At 37.3% G+C, this 9,477-nt stretch overlaps 1 pseudogene; it reads right to left on the reverse strand.

Annotated features, from left to right (window-relative positions):
• Window positions 1-1,977: 1,977 nt before the first annotated feature.
• LOC120593551 (40S ribosomal protein S8-like) lies at window positions 1,978-2,593 on the reverse strand (annotated as a pseudogene).
• Between the last annotated feature and the right edge of the window lie 6,884 nt (window positions 2,594-9,477).

Here is a 9,477-nt window from a genome sequence, read left to right on the forward strand (position 1 = left end):
TTTGTTTTTTGGAAGTTTTTTGATTAGTCATTTGATATTATTGGTGGTCATCAGTCAGTTCAGTTTTCTGTTTCTTCTCAATTCAGTCTTAGAAGATCATATATTTCTAGGAATTTATCTATTTCTTCCCATTATTGGTGTAATATTGCTCATAATATTTTCTTATAGTCTTTTGTATTGCTGTGGTGTCAGCTGTCACTTCTCTTTCATTTCTGATTTTATTTATTTGGGTTTTCTTTCTTTTTTTCTTGATGAGTCTGAGTGTAGGTTTATTGATTTTGTTTATCTTTTCAGAGAACCAGCTCTTGATTTCATTGATCTTTTATATATTTTTTAGACTCTTTGATTTATTTTCACTCTGATTTTTGTTATTTCTTTCTACACACTTTGGGCTTCATGGGCTGTTCTTTTTCTAGTTCCTTTAAGTGTAAGGTTAGATTTTTTATTTGAGATGTTTCTTGTTCCTTGAGGTAGGCCTATATTGCTATTAATTTTTCCCTTAGGAATACTTTCATTTTGCCCCATAGATTTTGGGTCATTGTGTTTTCATTTTCATTTATCGCAAGGTATCTTTTGTTTTCTTCCTACATCTCATTGTTAACGCATGTTATTTAGCCTTCATCTGTTTGTATGCTTTTCCAGTTTATTTCTTGTAATGAATTTCGTGTCATTGTAGTCAGAGAAGATGCTTGATAACACTTCAATCTTCTTAAATTTATTAAGACTTATTTTGTGGCCTAAAATGTCATCTTCCTTTGAGAATGTTCCATGTACTCTTGAGAAGAATGTATATTCTGTCTCTTTGGGGTGAAATGCTCTAAAAATATCAATTAAGTCCATCTGGTCTAGTGACTCATTTAAGCCCACTGTTTCTTTGTTGATTTTTTGTCTGGAAGATCTGTCCATTGGTGTCAATGGAGTGTTAAAGTCTCCTACCAGGAGAGTATTACTGTTGATATCTCCCCTTATGTTGGTCAATAATGGTTTTATATATTTAGCTGCTCCTATGTTGGGTGCATAAATGTTTACAAGAGTTATATCCTCCTGTTGGATTGGTCCCTTTATCATTATGTAATATCCTTCTTTGTCTCTTATTATAGCCTTTGTTCTAAAGTCTGTTTTGTCTGATGTAAGTATTGCTACCTCTACCTTTTTTTGTTTCCCTTTGCATAACATATCTTTTTTCATCTCTTTCAGTCTGTGTGTGTCTTTCATTCTGAAGTGGGTCTCTTATAGACAGTATATGTATGGGTCTTGTTTTCTTATCCATTCAGCTACCCTATTTCTTTTGATTGTAGTATTTAGTTCATTTTCATTTAAAGTGATTATTGATAGGTACATGTTTGTTGATCATATTTATGTTCTATTTTTCCCCTTGTTCTTCTTAAAAACCTCCCTTTAACATTTCTTGTAATATTGACTTGGTGGCTATAAAATCCTTTAACTTTTTCTTGTTTGGAAAGCTCTTTATCTCACTTTCAATTTTAATTAATAGCCTTCCCAGGTAGAGTACTTTTGGTCCTAGGTCCTGATTTTCATCTCTTTGAATATTTTGTGCCAATCCTTCTGGCATGCTAAGTTTCTGTTGAGAAATCAGCTGACAGTCTTATGGGAACTCCCTTATAAGTAACTCAATGCCTTTTCCTTGCTGCTTTTAGGATTCTCTCTTTGTCTTTAACTTTTGGCTTTTTAATTATGATATGTCTTGGTATGGGCCTCTTTGGGTTCATCTTGTTTTGGAGACTCTGCTCTTCCTGGATTTATATGTCTATTTCCTTTGCCAAGGTAGGGAAGTATGCAGTCATTATTTCTTCAAATAGTTTCTCAATCCGTTGCATTTTTTCTTCTCTTTCTTGTACCTCTATGATGTGAATGTTGTTACACTCGATGTTGTCCCAGAAGTCCCTTAAACCATCCTTCATTTTTTTCAACAATAAACACCTTTATTACATGAGCTATGATAGGACAGATGAGAATTTATTTGCCTTTCTGGGCCTTGATTTTCCTGAGATAGAGCTCCAGCTCCTTGCGCTCTAGCACATAGCCATCTGCTCAGCCACTTTGGCCTGGTCTTGAAGCAATGTATACAAGAAGCTTGCCCAGCTGGAACTGCTCCTCTAAAAGACTGCTGATTTTGGCAATTTTTTCTTTCATCATATTTATTCTGAATTTTCCTTGATCGTTTTTTGTTTAAAATCTCAGGAGTCAGCTTGGCCCCCTACTCGTGGCCCAGGGGAAGTGCATAGTGGAATTCATACCACTACCAGTATGGTGTGCTGTCAATGAGCATGACGCAATTCTTTACTAGGGTCTTAGTGCAGACCAGTTTGTTGTTGAATGTATTGTAGACAGCACCAAAAATGCTTGTTTTGCATGTAGAATACTCAGAACCCCCAGGTGAATTTCCTCATGTTTAGCCTCAAGGCATGGTACTTCTTGTTACCTCCTGCACATGGACTGTGTGTATGTGGTGGGTATCAATCTTAGTGTTGACAGCAGGGCATCCCAGCTCATATTTTCACTTCTTGTGGTAGGACTTTCTCTTGCCCTCAGTCTTGTGGCACCTGTGCCCGTTGTCCTGAGAGATGTCCATGGTTCAGGGCTGGCTGGAAAGAGCAACTGGCTTCCATTTTTAAAATTCTTTTTTCTTTTGCTGTTCAGATTGGGTGTTTTCTGCTACCTTGTCTTCTGATTTGCTTTGATCCTCTGCTTAATCTAACCTGCTGTTCATTTTTTCTAGTGTATTCTTTATTTCAGTTTTTGTATTCATTTCTCACTGGTTCTTTTTTATGTTTTCTGAGTCATTTTTATGCATATTATTTCTTCGTTGGAGTTCTTATTGAGATCATTTATTCCTTCCCTAAGTTCATTGAGTGTTCTTATAACCAGCTTTTTTTTTTTCAATTCTATCTGGTAGGTTGTTTGCCTCTTTTCATTTAGTTCTTTCTCTGGAGTTTTCTCCTGTTCTTTTATTTTGGACATGTTTCTTTGTTTCCTCATTTTGGCTGCCTCTATGTGTTTGTTTCTATGTATTAGGTAGATCTGCTACATTTCCTAGTCTTGGCATGGTAGCCTTATGTAGTAAGTGTCTTGTGGGCACAATGGTGTAGTTTCCCTGAACACCTGAGCCAGTTGATCCAGGAGTATCCCTTGTGTGGGTTGTGTATGCCCTCCTGTTGTAGTTGAGCCTTGGTTGCTATTGGTACATCAGTAGGTATGATTGACTCTCAGCCTTACTGGCTCTGATGATTAACCACGACCACAGCATATGAACTGCTATGTGGGGGCTGACCCTATGGTGTGGGATCACCCCAGGGGGCTGATGTGCCTGTTAAGATCATCCTTTGGGAATAATGATTGCATGGCTATTCAGATATGCTCTATTGTGTTTTGAAGCCAGCCTTCAGGTTTGTTGCTTTTGGGACCCCCTTGGGAGGGGATCCATTGCAGACCAAGTTCAGTCATGGCCTGTGACCGGCCTAGTGCTACCTGGTAAGAGCTACAAAGTTGTCTGCAGTTGTTCACTGCCTCTGCTGTATCTGGAAGTGAATGGGAAAGGTAACAGTTTGATCCAAGGCAGGCTGCCACCAGTACTGGGCCTGGGGCAGCTCACCAAAGGCCCTAGGACACCTCAAGTTCTGAGGCCACCTGTGGGCTGCCCATAAGACTCAGCCACTGAAGGTGCCTCCAGCTGTGTGAGAGTTGAGTGCGGTGGGGTCTCTGGAAATCACCAAGGTGGAGTGAGTAGAGTTCACCAGGCTAATGCAGTTTCTGATTTGGCCATGTACAGGGAGGGCTTAACCCAGGCACGATGGCTCCTGCCTGTATGCTGCATAGGAGGAGGGCTCAACATAGGGATAAAGGAAACTGTCCCTCCAGCCCTCGTTCTGAAGCCACACTATTCAGTCTTTCCTTGTATGTCTCTGGTGCCTCCTGAGTTGTTTGTCTGCAGGAGCCCAGAGTGAGTGCCTGGAAGCAAACTATTCTGTGTGTAGGCCCTTTAAGAGTATGTCTGGGTTTCCAACAACATTCTGTCTCACCAAGAGAGTTGGAATCTTTGCTGATTTTCACAGCTATGTTTTGTGGGGACTCTTCTTCCCTGGGGATCTCTCCAGGCAGTAATATGGGGCAATCATGGGATTCATCATGTTTGTTTCTCATTTCTCAAGGATTTCTGGTATCATTTTCTCTCTTGCATATATGCCTTCATCATCCATCTCAGACATTGACACTATATGGTGGGCTTCTCCTCTGTGAGGATGTCTTCTGTACTATATTCAAGCTATGACACACCTCATACTGCACCACTCCTTTCTAATGATGCCTTATTCACCTTGCTCAGACCTGATTTTCCATGTCGGTTCATGGCCACCTGTGTGTGGTATCCTCCTTCTCACCCTATTCAGGCTCTTACTTGCCAGACATACCCTCCTCCTTGTATGGGCATCTCCTAACTCCACTTAGGTTCTGACACTCCATGTCAGCATGTCCCCTCATATGGATGCCTTTCTCACCCTGCTTAGACTCTAATAACTTATGTTTGGCTGTCTCTCTGTATCAACTTTTCTTACTATGTTTGGATTCCTATACTCCATGCCTACCCCCTACCCCAATGTGGATGTCTTTCTCATCCCTACTCAGACTCTGACTCTCCATGTTGGCCTGTTCCTTTCCCCACCCCATGTGGATGTTATTCTCACCCTGTTAGGGCTCTGCTACCTTATGCCTGCTCCTCCCTTTGTGTGATTACCCTTTCCACCCGGCTTGGGCTCTGACTCCTCACTCCAGATTACCCCCTTGCATGAATGTCCTTCTTGTCCTGATTTTTACCTTGTACGCTGAGCTCCTCCCCTGTATAAATGCTCTCCTCACTATGCTTGAGCCGTGAAACTCCACATTGTGTCTCCCTCTATATGTGGACATTCTCCTCACCTTGTTAAGGCTCCAACATCTCACACCAGGCTGCCTTTTCATGAGAAAGCTCCCCTTACTCTGTTTAGACTCTCATATCCAATACCAGGTATCCTTCCTATGTGAAAACTCTCATCATCCTGCTGTCCTTCTTGATTTCAGACACCCCACATTAAGCTGTCCCCCTCAATTGCATGATTACCTGCTTCACATCATTTAAGCTTTTACAACCTGTCCTGGTCTACCACAGCTCCCCCTAGCCTCATTCCATTATTGAATCCTACCTTGTTTGCCCCACCCCATTGGCTTTAAGAATGAATTGTGGAGGAAGGAGAAGTCTGGTAGCATCTCTTCTGAATCTTTTATGGGCAACTCTTGTGAAGCCCCAGCTGAAGATTGTCAAATAAACTGGTGTCTCTTGGAGACCCTCATACATCCTCATGACTTTAAGATATTTCCTTCCACATACAATGGTGGAAAACAGGAGAGGATTAAGAAACACTTGGTTTTTCTATATGTTTAGAGATCATATCAGCAGAGGGAAATTTAGAGAGTACAAATACCTAATATACCTCCAGCCTCAAAGAACTGACACATCATCAGTGACCCAGGTTCTTTCTGTATTTTTGCTTTGCCATCCACAGGATATTGGCTTTTGTCCTTAGATTTATCAATTAGTCTTTACCACCTGGGGACAAAAGTGGTGGTTTATGGTATAAAGTAGATGAAGTGTATAAATATATGAAAAAAAAATGTGGACTTTGTTGGTAAGGGTGAAGGGAGAGAATGCATGTTTGGTGGGCAGCCAGCATAGTTTTCCACACTCTTTTATCATATTTTCTATGTGAATTCCTTCTTTGAGTGATAGCATTAGAGACATCATGGATGACACCATATATTCATAAAGTGCATTTTTAGGTTGATAATGACTATGCCAGAGGGACTGGCAGGCCCAGTGCCTAAGATACTCTTGAGGCTTAGCATTTTCCCTTCAATCCTCCACTGAAACTTTTTCCTATATTATCTCATTGTTCTCTGTATAAACTCCCAAATTCCACTCTAGCTCTTATACTCTCATGGTTGTAAGAATATCAGAATTGAGTACTCATTTTTAACCATTTTTTATTTTTTAAAAGTTGACATTCAATATTATTTTATATTAGTTTCAGGTATACAGTATAGTGGCTAGACATTTATATAACTTATGAAGTGATCCCCCTTTAAGTCTAGTACCCACCTGGAACCATATATAGCTGTTAAAATATTAGTACTCTCTTATTTTTTAAAAACAGTTTATTTTTGGAGCAGTTTTATGTTCTCTATGAAATCGAGTGGAAGGTACACAGATTTCCCATATACTCCTTCCCCCACATATACACAGCTTCCCCTACTATCAAAATCTTGTACCAGAGTAGTACATTTGTTGCAAGCAATGAAACTATATTGACATATCATATTACCCAAAGCCCATAGTTTACAATAGAGTTCACTCTTGGTGTACATTCTATAGACTTTGACAAATGTATAATAACATGTATCCATTATTATAATATACAGATTAATTTCACTATTCTAAAAATCTTCCATGTTCTGCTATTTATCCCTCACTCCCTCCTCCTAACTCTTAGCAACCACTGATCCTCATACTGTCTCCACAGTTTTGTCTTTTCCAGAATGTCATGTAATTGGAATCATATAGTGTATAGCCTTTTTCAGATTGCTTTCTTTCACTTAGTAATATGTAATTAAATTTCCTTAATGTTTTTATGTCTTGATGGCTCATTTCATTTTATCATTCTGTTGTCTGGATATAGCACAGTTTAGTTATACATTCACCTACTGAGGGACTTCTTGATTGCTTTGAAGTTTTGGCAATTATGAATAAAAGTGCTATCAACATTCATGTCTAAATTTTTATGTGGACATAAGTTTTCAACTCATTTGGAGCATGTTTGTTGAATCGTATGGTTATAATATGTTTAATTTTATAAGAAACTGACAAACTGTCTTTTACGGTCGCTATACCATTTTGCATTCCCACCAGCAAAGAATGAGAATTCTTGTTGCTCCACATCCTCAGCAGCATTTGGCATTGTTAGTGTTCTGGATTTTGGTTGTTCTCTGGTATCTCATTGTTACTTTAATCAGCAATTTTCTAATGACTTATGATGTTGAGTATCTTTCCATATGATTATTTCTCACCTGTATCTCTTTCTGTAAGGTATCTTTTAAAGTCTTTGATCCAATTTTTAAATCAGGTTGTTCATTTTCTTATTGTCAAGTTTTGAGTTCTTTTTATATTTTGGATAACCGTTCTTTATCAGATATGTCTTTTGCAAATATTTTCTCCCACTCTGTGTCTTATCTTCTCATTCTCTTCTTAGTGTCTTTTATATGGCAGAAGTTTTTAATTTTAATAAAGTCCAGTGTTTTAATCTTTCTTTCATGATCATTTTGTCTAGAAATTTTTTTACATACCCAAGGTCACTTAGCCTTTCTCCTATGTTATCTTTCAGTTTTATACTTGTGTGTTTGTTTTACATTTAAGTCTATGATCCTTTTCGAGTCAATTTATGTGAAGAGTGTAAGGTCTGTGTCTAAATTCATTTATTTTTTTGCATGTGGATATCCAGTTGTACTAGCACAATTTGTTGAAGAAACTATCTTTGCTCCATTGTATTGCCTCATCTCCTTTGCCAAAGATTAGTTGACTATATTTATGGGGTTTATTTCTGGGCTCTCTATTCTTTTCCATTGATCTATTTATCTATCCTTTCACCAATGCCACACTGTCTTCATTACAGAGATTTATAATAAATCTTGAAATCAGGTAGTATCAGCTCTACAACTTTGTTCTTCAGCTAAAGTATTGTGTTGGCCGTTCTGAGTCTTTGGCCTCTTCATGTAATCTTTAGAATCAATTAGTCAATATACACAAATAACTTGCTAGAATTTTGATTAGGATTGAATTGACTCTATAGATCAAATATTGTCTTGACAATATTTAGTTTTTCTATCCATTATGGATATCTCTTCACGTAATTAGTCTTTCTTTGATTTCTTTCATCAGAGTTTTGTAGTTTTCCTCACATAGATCTTGTACATATTTTGTTAAATTGTTATACCTAAGTATTTCATTTTGGGGGGGTGCCAATGTAAACTATATTGTTTTTAATTTCAAATTCCACTTGTTCGTTGTTGGTGTATAGAAAACAATTGACATTTATATATTAATCTTGTGCTGTGGACTGAATTGTGTCCCTCCGCCCCCGCCACCACACCAATTCATATGTTGAAACCCTCAACCCACATATGACTGTATTGGAGATAGAACCTTTAAGAAGGTAATTAAGATTAAATGAGTTTTTAAGGGTACAACACTAATCTGATAGAAGTGGTGCCCTCATAAGAAGAGGAAGAGGCACCAGAGCTCACCCTTTACCATGTGAAAGACCTCAAAACCCAACCATGCTGGTATTCTGTTCTTGAACTTCTATACTCTAGGAGTGTGAGAAAATAAATTTTTGTTGTTTAAGCCATTCAGTCAATGATATTTTGTTATGGCAGCCCAAGCTGACTAATACACCCTGTGTCCTGCAACTTTGCTATAGCCACTTGTTAGTTCCAAGATTTTGTTGATTTTGGATTTTGTTATATATATATAATGATGTTATTTGCAAACAAAGTTTTATTTCTTCCTTCTCAGTGTGAAAACCTTTAATTTACTTTTCTTGCTTTATTACATGTACAATATAATGTTGAAAAGGAGTGGTGAAGAGAGACAAACTTGCTTGTTCCTGATCTTGGCAGGAAAGATTCTAGTTTTTTGCCATTAAGTATGATATTAACTATATGGTTTTTTTGTAGATGTTCTTTATCAAGTTTAGAAAATTCCATTCTATTCTTAGTTTTTTGAGAGGTTTTTTTTTTTTTATCATTAATGGGTGTTGGATTTTGTCAAGTGTTTTTTTCTGCATCTATTAATATGATCTTATGATTTTATCTTCTTAAGCCTATTGATATGATGGGTTACATTAATTGTTTTTAAAATGTTAAATCAGTCTTGCATACCTGGGATAAATCCTATATGGTTATGGTATATAATTCTTTTCATACATTGTTGAATTTGATTTGCTAATATTTTGTTGAGGATTTCTGCAAATATTTTTATGAGAGATATTGGCCTGTAGATTTCTTTTCTTGTAATGTTTTTGTCTGCTTTTGGTATTAGGATAATGTTGGCCTCATAGAATGAGTTGTGAACTATTCCCTCTGCTTCTATCTTCTGAAAGACATTGTAGAAAATTGATATAATTCTCTCTGTAAATGTTTGGTAGAATTTATTTGTGAACCTGTCTGAGCCTGGTGCTTTCTGTTTTGCAAGGTTAATTATCAATTCAATTTCTATAAAAGATATAACCCTATTCAAATTGTCCATTTCTTTTGTGTAAGTTTTAGTAGAATGCATCTTTCAAGGAATTGTCCATTTCATCTAGGTTATCAAATTTATAGGCATAGAGTTTTTCATAATATTCCTTTATTATGCTTTAAATGTCCATGGGACCT

Source organism: Pteropus medius, unplaced genomic scaffold, assembly GCF_902729225.1.
Source record: "Pteropus medius unplaced genomic scaffold, Ma_sr-lr_union100, whole genome shotgun sequence".
Classification (NCBI taxonomy): domain Eukaryota; kingdom Metazoa; phylum Chordata; class Mammalia; order Chiroptera; family Pteropodidae; genus Pteropus; species Pteropus medius.